The sequence below is a fragment of the Meleagris gallopavo genome, chromosome 17 (genome assembly GCF_000146605.3).
Source record: "Meleagris gallopavo isolate NT-WF06-2002-E0010 breed Aviagen turkey brand Nicholas breeding stock chromosome 17, Turkey_5.1, whole genome shotgun sequence".
NCBI classification, from domain to species: domain Eukaryota; kingdom Metazoa; phylum Chordata; class Aves; order Galliformes; family Phasianidae; genus Meleagris; species Meleagris gallopavo.
Window position 1 is genome coordinate 10,633,989 of NC_015027.2, and position 18,133 is coordinate 10,652,121.

At 50.3% G+C, this 18,133-nt stretch overlaps 1 long non-coding RNA gene across 2 annotated transcripts in view; it reads right to left on the minus strand.

Moving 5' to 3' along the window:
• Positions 1-17,214, minus strand: part of LOC116217275 — a 29,407-nt gene extending 12,193 nt beyond the window's left edge. Inside the window, exons 1-4 of one of the 2 annotated variants that reach the window (XR_004161622.1) lie at positions 15,802-17,214; positions 9,313-9,481; positions 2,440-4,498; positions 1,751-2,353 (exon numbers count right to left, since the gene is read on the minus strand). This is a non-coding gene — a long non-coding RNA (uncharacterized LOC116217275). Of the gene's footprint in view, positions 1-1,750; positions 2,354-2,439; positions 4,499-9,312; positions 9,482-13,551; positions 14,511-15,801 lie in introns of those variants that run through there. The other variant, XR_004161621.1, reaches the window with a different exon arrangement.
• Between the last annotated feature and the right edge of the window lie 919 nt (positions 17,215-18,133).

Sequence of the window (18,133 nt, forward strand, 5' to 3'; positions counted from 1 at the left end):
AACGAAGCAGCCGGCCTCTCACGCCCGCAGCCTCAGCGGGGGGAAGCGGAGGATGGAGGCTGAGTGGGATTAGTGCCGAGATGGAGGGGTGAGGAGCTGCTCGCTGCTGCTGCCAGGGACGCATCTCCGCCGTCCCCTTTGCGCTAAGGGCTGGGCTGGAGGCCACAGCCGGTCTCCCTAGGTCTGCTGTGTACATAAAGGCATGAATAATAGATCTAACAAGCCAACAAAAGCACTTTATCTAAAGCATGCTTCTGTCAGAAAGCCAGGCTTCTCCAGCACGTGGGATGGTTTCCAGACAGTGCCTTTTCCTTACAGCATGGGGGTTTTCCTGGCTTTGCTGCACCCTCCCTGACTTTACTCACAGGGAGCAAGCACAGGGCAGGGCTTGGCCACAGCAGACCCCCTGAACACCTTCAGCTCACCTCAGAGACCCGGCAGAATGGGGCAGCATCCCCTGAGCCAGCTCCACGTGCCACCTGCAGCCCCAACAGAACCCACACACGGAGGGCACAGCCACCTGCATGCCGTGGGGAAGAGATGGTTGGCTTCCCTTCCTGCTAAACAAGGAGCACGGGCACTTCCTTACATCCTGAAGCAGGGATCATCTGTATCGGTGAAATCTGCTTTCCCATATGTCCAGCAGCAGAAAGGCTGGAGTAAGGGACCTGTGCTCTCGTGCAACTCCCCAGCAGTTGGGCAGTGTTCCTGCTGCCAGTCAGCCTGCGTTCCCTGAGGGCTGCCAGGGTTAGAGTGCTGTGCAGTGACTGCAGTGACTCTCTAAGGCTTGGGCTGTCCCCTCCCTATTTGCTTTATGGAAATACTTAATAAGATCTTGACACGAGCAAAGGAAATTGCATTCCTTTATCTTGGCAGTGCATGGCCCAGGCTAAGGCAGGAAGAAGAACACAAGCAACACCCAGAATACAATTCTCCTCTCGACAGTGGAGGTCAGCATTGAAAAACCCAGCAGCTCCTTTGCCCCTCAGCTCTCTGTTTCATTTGCATTTCAATTTCTGGAGCTGCCAAGCTCAACTGCTGAACATCAGCCCCGCAAAGGCCAGGCTATGCTCCGGGCCAGATTCTTGCTCCACAGAGCAGCCACAGAGAGAAGTCATTCCTCACAACCCATGGTCCCCATATCACGAGGCACCACCAGATGCACCAGGAGGAGTTTCAGCTCAGGGAGGGAAGGCAGGAGCCCTCGGGGAGCAATCTGGCACACCCAGCCTGGGCACAAGCAGGTTCTCTGCCGATACCTGGACCAGAGCAATGCCTCCTCTCACCCATTCAAGAGGAAGCAATAGGCAGGCAGCAATCCAAATTCAGTTTTTAGGTATTTGGAAAGCCAGGGCTCCCACCCACACTGCTCCCTCCTCAGCTGCCAGCAGGCTCCCAGAAATTAGGCTGAATCTTCCCTGCAGAGAGTTCTCTGCAGCATCAGATCAAGGCCCCTGCAAGGGCCTGGGTAACAAACGGCCCAGCAGCACACCAGATGGCCAAGAAATCCAGCCTGAACACCCACCCATCCCTGGGAGCGCTGAATGCTGCCTGTGCCTACAGACAGGCATGATAGATCAAACCCAACTGGAGGTGATGGTGAAAATTATTTAGAACAAGTGCTTTATTAGCAGACTGGGCTGGGTATGAGAGACCATAGAAGGGCCAACGCCGCGTGAAAGGTTGCAGCAGCTCTTCCAGCCTGACCAAGGCAAGGACCTCATCACAGATCCTGTGCAGACTCACTCACCCTGAGCCCTGTGCAAGAGGAACAGGAGCAGCTCCACTGTGCCCTTTCCAAGCTGTCCTTGGGAAGCATAAGGTGCAGCTAAAGCTTTGATACTGGATGAGAGACTTTTTTTGGCCACCGATCAGTCTCTGATTTCTTTCCCTAAAGAGCCATCTGGGACATTCTCCTGAAGATGCAGCTAATCTAAAAGGCAAGAGACACTCCATCAGTAGTGCAGGAAACAGGCAGAAGCAAGCAGGTTGTCAGAGCAAGAAGTGCTTCTCCATCCACAAATGCAGGAAGCTGCTCTCCTCTTCTCACCACCTTCCCAGCCTCAGCAGACTTGGGCTGTCAGAAATGAGATAAAATAGGACAGGGGATCGTAGCAGTTGAAATCTCTCCTGTGTTTGTCTGGATACCCTCCAAGAACTCATCCAAGACGCTGACAGCTGAGGGCTGAGGATTACAGTGTGAGCAGGGACAGCTCTGCTGCACAGCCCACCTCACCCTGGAAGAGCTGGCATCTCAAAGGTAGATGGAACAGTGTGCTTCGGAGGAATTGGACACAGAGCTCTGCACGTCAAAGCTTCAGTACAGCATCACTGCAGCTCAGAGCAACAGCTCCTGCCAGAGGAAAAAAAATAGCCATGAGCCATCATGCTGCAAAGATGCCATCCCCTCTGCTGGCAGCTTGAAGGACAAGCACGTACTGCACTGTTCTTCTGGCCCCATTGATTTTCTGCAGTTCTGTCTCCAGGAGCACACACACTGCAGTTTGTTTGGCCTTGCAGGAATGCTGGGGCAGGATGATCATGCTGGGGGCAGAGACAGCAAAAGGTATCACAGGACAGCTGAGTTAAGACAAAAGAGGGAAGAGGCACAGCCAGGCTCATTTCCACATCCCAGGACAAGGAGTGCTTTGGGCAAAAGCAGAGGTGCCCAGGTCAGAGTCAGCTCCTAGGTAAGCTCCTCATGTTCCCACCCAGGAGCCAGCACTGCCCACCTGGGAGCCACCTTCATGTGCTCTCAGCTGTATCAAATCCAAGGCTGGAAAGCACACCGTGGCAATTATCAGCGCTTGCTGCTGTGAATGGGAATGTTCTGTAAACAAATTACATCTTGGAAATTAATACACGTAGCCTTAATTGAGGTTTAGCATCTTAAATTTGACTAAAAAACAAAAATCCTTACAAGTTAACAAAAAGAAAAGGGAGGAAAGGCAATGAGCTGGCTGCAGAGCCCTGGTGCAGAGCTAGCAGTAGGCACAGCACCTGAGCAGACTCAGCCTTGCCTGTCTCAGGTTGCTCTACTCCAAAATGAGGATTTGTACATCCCAGGGTCAGACTAATTTCTCCTGCCAGCACAGCAGCAATATTGTAAATGACTTTTAAATATCAAACTCACACTTGAGTGCATCTAAGTCAAAGCACAACACGCATCAGGGATGATAAAAAAAATATCAGATAGCGTTAGCAGAGCCTGGGCCTCAGCACATCAGCCCAAGATGGTTTTGGCATTCAGCACTTGCAGTGGATGAAGATCAGCATTCCTCACCTTCAGACAGCTGCCAGCTCTCCAGAGTGCCTCACTGAGGCACTCTGAGAAGCAGCTACAAGCTGAACCCCTGGGATTTTGCAGAGCCTGTGCTGTGCCACTCTGGGAGCTCATCCTGCAGCTGAAGTCCCATGGCATGCTGCAGATCACACGTTCCCAGCAGACTCTTCTGCCACTGCACTGGCAGCTCATCCCAGCTCTAGGCTCTCTCCTGCCAAGCCTGTGCTCCATCCAGCCCCCATACAATCTGTCCCCATGGAGGGAGCAATGTGTTGTCCAGAGCTTTTCCTTGCCTGGAACAAGCATGGACTCATGCCCAACGAGAAGCAAGTCTGGCTGCACGATGGTGGTATTTCTATCTCCTCCAGGTCACTCTCAGACATGCTGGATACCCAAGGGACTCCACCTCCCAGTCTGTTAGCAGGAGACTGGGAACAAGAGCACCTTCTACACCTCCAGCCTGCTGCAGCTTTAGTCCCTGGCTCTCACCCTCCACCATGCAGCACAGACACACGGACAGACACTGACAGCAGTACACAAACAGCACTGCTGTGGAGTCCCAGCTCCACACACCTGTATCTTGAGGGTTAAATCGATATCCTCCCTTCCTCTACCCACATCATTAACACATCCAGGTAAGCAGGAAAGCACAGCCCCCTGACACAAAGCGTTGTTTTTTCTCTTTGCTAACTCCTGGGGGGACTGGTGTGTAGAAACCTTTAATGAATTTGACATAACTCCTAGCACAGAACAGCTCTACTATTTGATACAAAGTTTAATTTGATTTCTCACTTGAATAGCTGAGACATTCTTGATATGCTTCCTTCTGCCTCCCCCCAGACAGCTCTGCTGCATACAATTAGTGCTAAGAGTCACCTGCATTTCAGCATCCCTCCTCCTCTGCTCCACTCTGCTCCTGCTGCTAACATCCCTCCCCGTCCAGGTGAGCATCTCCATCTCTGGTCTTTGGAAAGGGTTTTCCACGTCGCTCCTTTAAGCAGTGGGAAAACTGAGGTCGATCAGTGGCAGCACTTGGAGCCCAGGCGATGTGACACTCCAGCTTAGGTTACACCAGTCATCCCTGCAGGACAGCAGCCCTGGAAGGTAGGAATCCTTTCTACTTTCAGCTCTTGTATTCCTCCACAGAAGCAGCTCCATTTCTGCAAGGCTTGCATCATCTGCACCGCACTTCAAGAACAGCAAAGCTACAGCGCTCTGGAAACAAGGAACACACAACTCCTATGAAAATGAGAAGTGCAGATGGAATTTTGTTCATTTTAACGTCTTCAGGTTTTTCTGGTGTCTGTTCATAGCTTAGGCTGCAACTTCAGCCTTCAGATCACACACCCACTGACCCGGTTCACCATCAGGACAAGAGGACCCACAACTTTCCAGGAGCCAGCAGAGCAACGGAGCCCCACACCATGGCCAGACGCAGGTAAAGGTCTCCCCTGAGACATGACAGACACTGTGACCCAGGCTTCTGCCCGACTCAACCCCCTCTGTGAGCCAGCACAAATAATATTGGCTTGATTGAACCCATTCACTTCCCCAGTCTCTGAAGCACAACAGTCAATTTCAAAATCTTAAAGCAAACCGTTAGGGAGCAAAAGATGTATTTGCAGGCATTAAAGCCACAGACTGAGGAGCAAACAGACACCTTTGATTGAGAAATCAATGCCTGGGTTTTACAACATTTCACACTAAGCAGCAGCAGAGGAGAGTCCTGCAGACGTCTCATCCCTTCAGGGCAAGGCAGGAGAAACTAGCAGAAGGAGAAGTGAGAATGTGATGCTTCTAGAAGTCTTAGCAAAGCTAGACCACCCTTGTGGACCCTGAGGCCATGGGGTAAGGCACGTTTTCTATAGATTCCTCAGATCAAACTGATGAGAAAAGCGTCCATTTCATACCTCTTACAGAAAGGTGCTTCACCCAAGTGTTCCCCTGCACCTGGCCTGCCCGGGGTACAGCTCCAACACAGCAGGCTGAGGTCATCAGGGGCAATCCCACCCACCACAGCACAGCACCCGTCTGCCAAGCAGCCCTGGATGCAAGAGGTTGGCCTGGAATGGAAAAAAAGAAACCCAGACTCCATTGATCAAGATGCCAGAGGGAAGGAGCAAGTCATGAAGGAAGGAGGAGGAACAGTCCCCGCACCCAACAGTGGCGTTATGAGCAAGAGAGACACGCTGACAAATTGAAACAGACCACTGGCACCCCTGGTATTTTTAAAAGCTTTCTTCCTCTCAGCTTTCTTCTCCTTTGTACGCTGAAAACCCATCTTCAAAAGCAATCACAATGCCTCCAGAGAGAAAAATACCCCAGCACAAGGCAGACTTCCCTTTAGGCAATGTGAATCTGCGTTACCTGAGTAAAAAGGCTTTTATCTCAAAACCATTCATTTCCAGAGCTCTTGACCCAAAAGGAAGTCTCCTTTATTTCTATAAAAGTCACTTTCTCCCCCAAAGTCTCGTGGTCTCGAAACGGAGCTGTTACGCAGCTTTCTGCTCCCACCACTGCCTGCAGAAGGCAGAGAGCTGCCCCTGCTCCAGGAGCTGCATGGCCCCTGCCAGCCCCCTTCTGCCTGCAGATAGTGGCAGAGGTGAGGGCTTTTTGCCAACCAGGAGCAGCCACATTACACTGCTTCTGTCCTTTAGCTAGAGCTAACGCAGCAGTTGCAGTTGTTAGCAATCAACCAGCTCCCCTCCGTAAGCTTTAAGTAAAAAGCAAGCTCTTTCCCAGAAGGAAGCTACAGGCAAGGCTGTAGCTACGGCAGCTGGGTGATTTTGAACAGCTCAGCATCACCACCAGATAGAAATTAGCTTGTGCAGGCAATAGAGGCAGAGCTCGAGGAGATGGGTTCAGCTCGGAGAGCCGGGGCAGCCTGTCACAGCTCTGCAAGCCTCCTGCTGTGATCTGCACCTCCAGGAGTGTATGGTGGCTGCAGAGATGTCTCCTTGCAGCATTCGTGCTTGAAATGGAGGGGAAAAATTGGTACTAGGAATTTGGCAGGAGGAAGGAGAAACGCTGCTTGTCAGAGGCAGCACACAGCCAGCTGGCCTGGTGAGATGAGCTCTCAGCTCCCGCAGCAGCCAGCTCTGTGCTGCTCCTGATGAGGATTTGAAGCACAGCACCCATGTGCCAAGCACAGCACCATGGCCACAGGCTGCTGCCCAGCATTTACTGGGGGAGGGAGGCAGCACCCATCTCTCACGAAGGGCACCAGATCCCAGAAGATCTCGCCTACAGGGATGCAGATCAGAAATGCAATCTTGCACTCAGTCACATCCTAACCTGTCAAGTCAAGCCTGTTTCAGTGCTGATGTTTGCATTGCTTGGTGTCCAGCCTCAGGACAGGGAATGAACAAAATTAAAAGCACAAAATTAAAATTTCTACTCCTCCAAAATGGGGACAACTTGAACCCCATACCCCCAAAGCACTGAAAACAACATGTACCCTAATACTGCTTGCATGGCATCTCTTAATTCCGTGGTTTTTAAGCAGCCCATGAGTGTTCTGAATGCCTGTCATTGAGAACCTGGCACGTGGCTACTGAGTGCAAGCTCTGCACAGGTGCTAAGGGATGTGGCTTGCACCCTGGGCTCGGCCATCCTGGAGGGAACAGGTTTACCAGGCAGGACTGGCAGCAGAGATAATGGCATCAGTGATGTTTCCCTAGGCTGAACTGCTCACCGTGCACTGAAAGATGACACTCAGCATAAGCTACCTACAAAATTGTATTGAACAAATGCAGCATGCTTCAGTTTATATAAACTGTCTCTGCAGAAATATTAAAACCTAACAGCAGGGCAGTAACGGAGCAAACAGGAGTCAGGATACCTGAACTGCCTTCCCAGACAGGATGCAGTCTGCTGGAGGCACTGCATGTAGGGCATGAGAGGGAGCACCAGACACCCTAGCACATCTCTCAATAGATGAGCAGCTTTAGCAACACCAGGTGATACTGCTGGCTGTGAAGGCTCAGCATCCCACTGACAGCCCACCAGCATCCCACTGACAGCCCACCAGCATCCCACTGACAGCCCACCAGCATCCCACTGACAGCCCACCAGCATCCCACTGACAGCCCACCAGCATCCCACTGACAGCCCACCAGCATCCCAGGGCAGGCTTAGAGCAAGCCACTGACTGCAGTGCTATGGTGCAGAGGTGGGCAGTAAACAGCCCCAGGACCACAGCGTTGTGTGAAGCAAACCAGGTTTATCCCTTCCTGCTGGCACAGCCATGCAGAAACACAGCTCACACTCCCCTTCCCTCATGCCACTTTCCACTAGCAGGTAACTTTCCATCAGGTCATCAGAAACTCAGTCCCACTGCATATGAACCAGCAGGACATAGAAAGAGCAGAGTCACTTCTAGACAGAAGCCCATCCAGGACTGCAGGGTTTGCACCTGCCTCTGCCATTGCCCTGCCTTAGTTTCCCCTCTGAAAAGCAGGTACAAGCATTTTGTCTGCTCAAGGCATGCCACCTTCAATTCTTTGACAGCAGCACTGAGAATCAAAACACTCAAAGGCATGGTGATTGGGTAATCTGATTGGGTGGCTGCTAGCTATTTCAAGTTGGGCTGATTTCTGCTCGACTTTAGCAGCATTTTCAGGGGCTTTTTTGTTGTTCCAAGCTCTCTATTTCCCCCAGATGACCATCTCGCCAGCCTCTCTTCTTTGTACAACCCAAGGAGAAGGTGATAAAAATCTCTAAAAAAAGATTTCCAAAGCTCTCAGAGATTAAAAGGTCCTATTAGACCACTTTATAGGATAGCAGTGGAGGCAGGGAGAGGAAAGTTTTAGACAGACAAGCTATGGTGAAAAATTGATCTATTAAAGCAGTGGATGCTATCAGGAAAGTGACCGATTTCCTACAAACCAGTATAGCCAGACACATTTCTTCTAAACCAGATCTGTCCTGGCTACTCCTCAGCACGGCAGCTCTCCCCTCTACCTGCCTGCATCACAGCAGCCCAGCTCAACAGCTCTAATGGGGCGATTCAGTTTATTGACCTATTAGCTGCCACCTGCTTGGGACACAGCCATGGCAGATTTGCCATTGTGTAAGCAGCAGCCAGCATAAAACCCTAAATAAATTTTCGGAGGCCGTGAGCAGTGTAATTAATCATGCTGTCTATCAAAAGGCAACAGCAGCAGGGCGGCAGGCAGAGGAACACAGAAGACAAGGCTGCACAAGGAGGGGGGGGAATCAGGGCCCCCTCCTGCTGTCTGCCCTTACCCTGTGCTGCCAGATGAGGCACAAACGGAGAATTAAGGCCACACTGAAGCTAGTGTCTAGATCAAACCCCATTTCACTGCTCACCCACTACTTGAACCTGAGCAAGTAGCTATCTGCCACGACATGCTTCATTTCTACACTCACTTAATGAGGAAATAAGCAGCATTCACAGACAGCACTTGCAAAGTTTTTAAGTTTAAGCGCTTCAGTCTGTTTCCAACCATGCTGAACTTGTGTCTTCTCTTCTCCTCAGGACCTCTGAATCTGGCACAGACCAGCTAGCAGAGCGAGAGCAGAACAGAGATGTCAAAGAAACAGAAGGAAGAGATTTAAACACCCCAAACTCAGTTCCTTCCAGCTCACTTGGCAAATGTACTGAGCCTGAATCCTCCTCTCTGCGATCTCTCCTCTCTGCTTCCCTGCCAATGCACCCATTTGGGATGCTGGGCTGCCGCCTACCCAGTGACCAAATTGCTCCACTAAGGCACAGAAAGAAGTCAGGTGATTGCTTAGGAGAAATATATATATATATACACACACACACAGCACACATAAAAATTTATGTATACGCAAGAGGCCTCAAATTTTAAGGAGTTTAGGACACAGCACACCTCTGCTTCAAGACCAAGTGCCACATTGCCTGGCAGCAAGGCCTTCTCTAGGTAACCATCCCCCATGTTCACCAGCAGAAGCAAACAGAAGAGCTTGCCCCTGAGAGAAAAACTTCACATGATCTCCACCTTAAAGAGCCATCAGGGACTCCTGGAGATGCTTTGACTCACCGCGATCTGAGAAGAGGCAAGTCAGGAGCCAGCAGGACCTTTCTGAAGGGAGCTGGCAGACAGACAGACATCATGGCTGAACCCTCTGCTTCTCCCACTTTCCATCTCCTTCAGCCAAGCAGGGTGGTCAACAGGAAGGCATCGTGCAGGCAGAGGGGCACAGCCTGACCTGAAAAGACAGAGACAAGAAAACCGTTTCTTTTCCTGCCGCTGAACCAGAGCCAAACAAGGCTACAACACACATCTCAGGGCTGTGGTGCATCCAAAGAGCTCAGCCAAGCCCTGAGCTCAGAGCACAGCCCATCTCAGGGCCGTGCCTCCCCTTCCAGCCTGCTGCTGGGCTCCCTCCAGGTTGCTGGCATCCCTCCTGCTCCAAGCGGATGCCGCTTCTCTAAGCAACATCGATGCCTCTAAAGGAGGAGAAAAAAAAACAACTATTCCAGCCTTTGAGCCATGCTATTAATATTTCATCTTTCTTTTTCTGCCAGAAGAAAGTAAGTTCCTCCTGCCAGCTGGGCTGCCATCTCACCACCACGTATCTGTGGCTCAGCCCTGGCTGCCAGCCCCTCCGCACAGATGGCAAATGCAAGGCTCATATCCCCTCCACACAACCCCTTCTGCGTCCCTCAGCGGCAGCACCAGAGCCAGCAGCACGCTGTGGCGAGGCATCGAGAGGCAGACAGGGCTGGGCTAAGCACCCTGCAAACCAAAACTCAAGGCTGATCCAAGGATTGCCCACAAGACCTGCATTGGGTCCACCCAGATGGACCACAGGCTCACACCGCCCATCCCTGGCTGCTGCAGCTGGAAGACATCTGTCAGTTACTACCATCACAAAGCCAGCTGCCATCCCACCCCCACGCAAGCTATCCATCAGGCATCATCTGTGTCAAGCTAGTTGTTTTTTTAGTTTAAACTTAATGTCTATAAAGTATTTTGCCTTTAAATTATTCTGCAGACTCAGTCAGTTAAACAGTGCTTCCCAGTCTAGACAGAACAATCTTGTTGTCAGTGAAACAGATTCACCCTGACATCCCCGTGGTGCGTGGTGATGTGGTTGCTATTTTGGAAAAAAGAAGACAGCTAAAAGCTCTTTCTCTTATGGCTCTGAAACGTGATTCCTGTCCACTCAGCTTCAAACAAACACCTCCATAAATGATCCCGTGCGTTTGGTTTGATGGCTCTCTGTCAGGTTCCTGCACGGGTGGAGAAAAGGGGAATGGCTCTGCCTGCTCCCAAACACAGACCTGTCTGATTTCCCCTGGCCATGGGGCGAGCTTTGGGTGATTGGCATGGAAGTACAGCTTGAGAGAGACGTTAAACCACGCCACAATTCATTCTGCAGATCAGCTTTGCCCCCGTGTCTCCATCAGTGCATGGGGGGACTGCAAAAACTTTGGCTCCTTCATAATTAAAAGCCTCTCCTCCCCCTCGTGAAAAGTCTGCACAGAGGAAAAGGTGAAGCAGACAAAGCATCTGACAGCACTTCATGTCTAGTCAGGCTGGAGCCTACAGAGCTGTAAGAGCGAAACAGCCTGATCAAACCAGAAATCATATTTTCCCCTTTTGCACCGTCAGTGACAGATCCTTGATGTCTGCAGTCAGAAGCAACAAATACCATTTGGGGATCTTTTCATCTCCTTTTGCAGTAACACAGCAACCTGCCCACCCTGGCATAGGGCTGGGCATTTTCCTGCCCAGCCTCTAAGCCTGCAAATGCTCTCCTCTGGGTGGGAGCACAGCCCCTTTGCTAAAGGGGATGCAGGAAGGTGTTGCAAGGGGAAAAGAATCTGAGTGCACCAATGGGCCCCTCTACAGGGTAGCAAAGGGACCTTTCAACTGCTTTCATTCCTCAAAAAACTACAAGCCTCCAGAAGCTGCCCCATTCTAAATGTATCACACACCTGCCTTTAATCTTGCAATAAATCTCCTGCAGATGTTCTGCTCTGTGGAAGGCACACTCACCTCCAAACACCCAAGAATGCCTCTGTGTATTCCAATAGGAAAAACGAAATTCGGGAAGCAAGGAGGACTTGCTTTTTCTTCTTGCACAGCACTGTCAGACAGCAGCAGAATGGTAAGTGCTGCACAAGAGAGCTGCCCTAGGACTGCCTGACCGTGTCCCCAGAGCCACCAGCACACACACCAGCAGTCAGAGCCCCTCCAGCCGGAGCACATGGTGCCACAGATGGCCCAGGGAGATGAAGCAAAGCAGAGAAAGACGCACGATTCCAAGAGATCAGCTGTGTGAATCACAGCGAGGCACTGGCTGCCCTGCTGGTACCAACAGAACAGCACGAGGCAAGCAGAAGGAGCAGCATGGAGGTATCACCTCATACCGTACCAATTCTTAGAGAGCACAGAACCCAGTGCCTTCCGCTGGCTTGAGAGCATCAACAGCAAAGTCCACCTCTGAACCTGATGCTGCTCTGCACATTTCAAGGAACCCAGATGGAAGCTCTCTGCTGGCTCCTTGTCCCACTTTTAATGACCCTTCTATTAGAGAAATGAGAGCCCCAGCAGCCTGACTTAGCTGTGCAATCCCAAGTTCAGCCATCTATCAGCTTCCCTGGGAGTCACCACAGCTCCACGCTCCCTCCATCTGTGCCTGTAACAGCCCAGCCCCACACCCAGATGCGTAATAAATGCACAGACAGGGGCAGCACAATCCTCCAGAGATGGAGAGCATTAATGCACGGGCAGAACTGGAGCTGAGGGAGGTAAATGCTGAAAAATGGATGCACACAGCACCTCATTATCACATTCATAAAAGCCCAGAAACGGCTAAGAGAGCCTCCATCATTTCTCTTTGCTCTGGGTAGTAACAGACCAGCTGATCACCCAGGATTTGGGCTACGCAGACAGCACTGCTCAGGTGCACTGCCAAGAACAGGTTAACGCATTGTCCTGGATTTCCCCATGCTGCAGTGATCAGCTCAGGTCTCCTTCAAGCACACACCTCTGCTCAGCCCTGCAGTGGATCAGGATTCAGGGTGGACTGAAGGAGCAATTGCTATCCCCCAGCTCTGGGCCAAAAGCTCCCCATGGAACCAATGGGCTGGGAAAGTGGCTTGAGAGCAGGGCAGCGGGCACTGAGCACCCTGCATCAGCACCAAAGGCACTGAACATTTCAGCACTGCATCTCTATTTCATGTCTCATGACTCTTGTGTTGAAAGAGTTTGATGACTTCCAAGAAATACCGAGCTGAGAAGCTTCTGCAACTACTGAGCTGCCTTTTTAAGATGCATGTAGCTAATCCAGTCTTAAAACTAATGATTTAATTTACCTTAGGAGAAGCATGCCAGCATAAATGAGCATCTCCCAGTAGTATAGCAGAAGCATGTTTTATCTGAAGATTATGTTGATTAAATCATCAAGTGCCATAATCTTCTCTCTTCCTATTTCAAATAAGGGGGGGAGTGGGGGAAAGCCCTAAAAATATAGATATATCCTTCTGAGGCACAGCAGGGAGCTGTACAACCATCTCCAAGCACTCTCCTTGCTCAGCAGAGCATGCAGGCAGGGCTCCCCATGCTGGAAGGAGCTGCTCTAGCTGCTATCAAGTGGGAAATGAATTCACTTGTTTGGGACTGGAGAGATGCCAGGAGATGCAGGCTGGAGGAGCTTAGAGGTAGTACAGTTATATGAGACGCACAGAGCTGCTGTTTGAAGCCACCTTGTCACCAGCTGACAGGAGGAGAGGATGGGTTTTCAGGCCACAGATACACCATGTTTGGATGCACAAGGTATTTAAGCCTCCAGAGCTGCTTCAGGGCAGCTCATCAGCTCTGCATCCCTCCTGCCCTGCTCCTTGAGCAGTCACACTCCTTCACCCCTCCCTCCTTGGGACGGGCTCCACAGGACATAGGTCGTCCTTCTACACAGGGCTGCATGGCTTGGTGGGAGAGGCTGATGTCCTCAGCCCAGCTGTACAGCTCCCTTCACCTGCCCTACAAATCTGCTTTCCTGACCCAGCTTTCACTCTGCAAACATAACCGAGAAGTCAGACTGAGTTCTCGAGGCTATAAGTCTGCTCACAGGATATAAGTCACGCAAGCTGCAAATTCAAGTGGCTCAGATACAGGGAGACAATGCCTTAGCAGAGGGAAAAAAGCCAGAAGCCTGCTTTAAACTCCTTCCTCCCAGCTCTCATCTCCTCATTACTGCTTGTTCCTCCTCCTTGCTCAGCACTGAAGTAGGGACCAAACCACCCACCCTGACGAATCAACAAGACCCACCTTGACACTCAGCCATCACCTGCAGATGGTGGGTTTTCAAGACAAAGCCTTCTTTCTTTGGAACTCGATTGCAAACACTTCCCTGCAGCTCTCTGCCACGTCACCACACTTGGGCACTTCACCTGGAACGGCTTTGTCTGCTGGCTGTTTGTATTGCACACGGAGTGCTCTGGAGCCCTTGGGCACTTCAGAAACAGAACACCTTTTATTTAAAGCCAATTCAAACCCGCAGCGTTGAGTTTGAAAGCTTCCCTGGAGAATGACAGAGGATCTTGTTAAGCTCGCGGCAGCAGAGAAGGGGTCCAAGGCCAAAACAAATTGCTAGGACAGAAAGCTACCTCTGAAAAAAGCAAACTCCAAGCATTGCTTATGCTGACCCCTGGCACAAACAACAGGTCTGCAGCAGGCTGTATTTAACAAGGCCAAACCTCAACGTGAGCAATATTGACTTGCTTTTCCAGCCAGTCGTTACACAAGGCAGAGGCAAAGCTTATGAAATCAGTGGATTTTAGTGAAGGAAGGGTGCTTAACAGATGTAGATGGGTTTGCTCCCTTGAAAGCTGAGGCAAACAGCAAGCTTCTGCCAGCAGTTCTGGGTGTGGGCTGTATCAGCCACGGTCACCCTGCTTTCGTTTCCCCACACACAGAATAATTATTTCACTGTTGTAAAAGCCTTGAGCCTTCAGAAAAGAGACTTATCTGGCACATGGCCCTCCACAGCTGCTCTATGGCACTGCTGCTAGGAGAATGTTGCCCACACAGTCCAACTTTCACTGTGCTAACATCCACTATTTGGTCCCTACTGATACCCAGCAAATATCTATGAATATCAATGGCTGCCTTTTTTTTTTTTTTTTGCATGCTTTTGCTTCATCCACACTTTCATGTTAAACACCATTCTGTCAGTGCCCCTCTGCTGCCATCTGTCACACAGCAACAAAACATAATGGGATACTGGTGGGAAGGTTCAGCCTCTGCTACCATACCACCAACATCTGCTTCTGATGAGATGGGCTGACATCATAAAAAAGGAGGCATTACTTTCAGAGCAGCCCTCAGATAACTGGAGCTCCATAAAACGATTCAAGTGGAAAACTCTAATTTCAGAACAATTACTCACATCCTTCTGATGTCATTTTAAAGCAGGAATCACCTATTTTGACTCTCTCACTGGCAAGCATTTCTGCCTTTGCAGATGTGAACAGTATCTCCCTTCTGGGCTTTGCATCTCTTTTAGTTCAATTAACATGGCTCCCCAAAGGCTGAGCACTTCGGTATTTTAAATGCAACATCTCTGAACACAATAATGCCACTCATCTCCTGCAGGACCCTTGTTCCAGACAGACCTGACACTTTGACAGCATCTTCACATTCATTTTCCCCGAGCAAACGCACCGTTTCACCAAGTTTAATTTGTAGAATGGGCAGGAAATCTCTTCCTCTGAGTAAACATCAGATAAACATCTATACACTGCATGGAATTATATGTCAAGCCACTCGATAAAACCATCTTATCTGCCAGGAACAAGTTTGACAAATCTTCAGTACAGACGCCTCCTCCCCTCCTTTAAATTGTATCTAGAGTCCTCAAAATCCAGAGGAAAGGAGGGGTTTCCAACTCATTGGTCATCCTCCTTATCCTGCCAGCACCACATGCACTTGTGCTCAACCCCCGTTGCTGAGACAGCTGTCTTTAGAAACCAGGATTTGGGGAATATATGGAGAGAGAAGCAGCACAAGACGACACAGAGGTTGCTTTCCCTCCACCCTCCTGGAGCTTGTTGCAGCAGGAAGAACAAGAGCTGCCTGCAAACAACATCATTTCCATGTCTTCTACTCTTAAAATAGCAGAGAGCCCTGCAGGCAGGACAGACCCAGGGAGCACACTTGCTGCCTTGGTGACACAGGCCACCAAAGTCATGTCACTCTGCTGCTGCTCACTCACTGTGGCTCATTCTCTCCTAAGGAGAAAAGTTGGTCAGAGGACATGCTCCTTACTTCAATGCTCTCGACAGACCAGACTTACAAGTCCCATAATTTTTTTCTAATATATTCCCCTTCTCCTCAGGCTGGAGGCAGAAAACCTTCCCAGCACCCAGAGCCTCCAGACATCAGGCAGCTTTCCATTCCTTTAGCTCCATGCTGCCACAGGCAGGAGGCAGAAAGCTGCTGACCCTCAGCAAGATGGATTTAATTGTCTCTACCTCGTTAGTTCCAAACTGGAGGGAGAGATCCTCCTTTTAGCATCACCTTGCAGTCAGCTCGTGCTCTGGTCCTCTCTGAGCCGTATCACACACCCAGTCCTCTTCTTGTGTTGACGTCTTTACTGACAGCGTTGTTACATACTCGACATCCTGTACTAGCAAACACTTAATTATCCCCTGTGAGTTACCATCTGTCAGCTGATCACATTAACAGACCATTCTCATTTCCCCCACCCACTGCAAAGAAATAATGCTCCTTTCTTGTGGCTCATGCCATTTTACTAAGGACAGACAACAAGCTTCTTATAACCAACTACTAGAGGCCAGCTGATGAGTGGTGACTAATTACACAGAAACCATCACTCGTTCCAGGCTGAGCCTCATCCTGCCCAGCTGGACAGAGAAGAGGGTAAGCCTAGAGATGATATGCTGAGAGGTGTGAAGTTCTGATGTAGCTGCCCCTAACACCCTGAGGAAAGCTCAGCTAAGAGAGCTGGAAGGAACTGTTTTCATCCTCAGCTCATCACTGCACTCCTGTGCCTCAGCTTCCCCAGCTGAGCGAGCACACGTGTGTTCTCATTTACTTCTCCCTGTAGAAGCCTTTGAGATTTGCCTATCAAAAACACGGTATGGATAAAATCGCTGCCAAGACGACAGCAGCAGGCTCTGGATGCTCTTCACAGCACTGACCATGCAGAAAGCAGGATGTTCTGGTGCTGACACGAGCTTCTGCCACCCTTTTTGCTCGGTAGCAATCAAGACTGTCACAGCAACAGGAGACAGAGTAGAGAAATATTTCACTGGAACGTATTTGGTTGTTTTTTTAGTGGATTGACATAAGAATTCGTTTATAAATACGTCAAGAGCATATTGGTGTGAAATTGGAAATGAGAGTGGATAACAGAACGATGAGCAAAGTACGTGGGGTGAGGAGATGAAACACACAGGTTAACCTGAACGAGTTGCAGACTGAGACCTGTGGGAAAACACAGAATCTCAGCTCTAATCAACTCAATTGATTAAGCAATGGAAACCTTTGTCACTAATGTAAACAGCATCCTGACTGCGTGCCTTCACGCTGTCACAGCCCCACTGAGCCTCGGCCTCTGCCTCCCCCTGGCAGTGTGTGGTGCACAGTGAGGCTGCAGCTGTCTGCTTTCCCCTTGGGAATGGAGAGCACACCGTGCTGTGCCTGCAGCAGGCTTCCAGCATCACTGCCATCAGCCAAGCTACCGAGCAATGGCAAGCAAAGAGGGGTGGCAAGGCTGTGCTGGGGAGTGAGGTCTTCCCCAAAATCATTTAAGAGGTTCGTTGAGCCAATCAACAGCACAAGAGCAGATCTGACACCAACAAGCCACAGCATTTCCAGTGCTCTTTGCAACAGCCACCCCAAAGGCCGCAGCATTTATGGAATCATAGAATCACTGAGGTTGGAAACGACCTCTACAATCACCAAGTCCCCCCCACCATGCCCACTGATGGTGTCCCTCAGTGCCACATCCCCACAGTTCTGGAACACCTGCAGGAATGGTGACCCCATCTCTCTCTGGGCAGCCTGTGCACTGCATCACCACTCTGAGTAGAAATGTTTCTTAATATCCAACCTGAACCACCCCAGCACTGCTTGAGGCCATTACCTCTCATCCTAGCTGCCTCTTGTTGGCTCAATGGGAGAGTGGTGCCTCCAGGGGCCAATCAAGTGAGACAGGGCAGCACAAAAACCAGCCCCATGAGAAGGGGGAGGCTTTCCGCAGGCTCTGGTGATGCTGGTTGGGTTGGGTTGAGCAGCAAGCAGGCAAAGCTCACCCTCACCACCCTTTACAGCACGTTGCCCTATTATCACAACTCCTGAGAGAAAACTGCTCTCTGGAGACCCCAAGGGAATAGGTGACAGCTAATCAAGCACTACCAGATAAACAGCTGCACGTTTGTGATCATCTTCACAGCCTCTTGGAAGCACACTCAGCTCACTGGAGCAACTAGTACAGCAAGACAAGCAACAAACACAGTCACAGGAGCAGACCACATCCTTGGTCATCGTGCACTTACCAAAGGCATCACATGCTGCAGTTACACTGAACCTGCTGGGCAACACACCACACTCCTCCAGCATCAGTCTTCATCTGAGGCACCACGTTGATTCAGCAAGGTGTTTGGCAACAAAAGGATACAAGAGCTGTAAAAATGCTCACAAATTAATTAAAGAAAAGTAGCAACACTTTGCAGTTGAAGTAAATACGCAACAGTGTTGTAACAGATTGTTATAACAAGGCACAGTACAGGAACATGATCCGAAGGTCTTCAGCATGCAGGTAGCAGAGGGAAGCCACACGCAGAAGATGCTGTACCACTCTAGTCCAGAACACATGCTGCTCCCT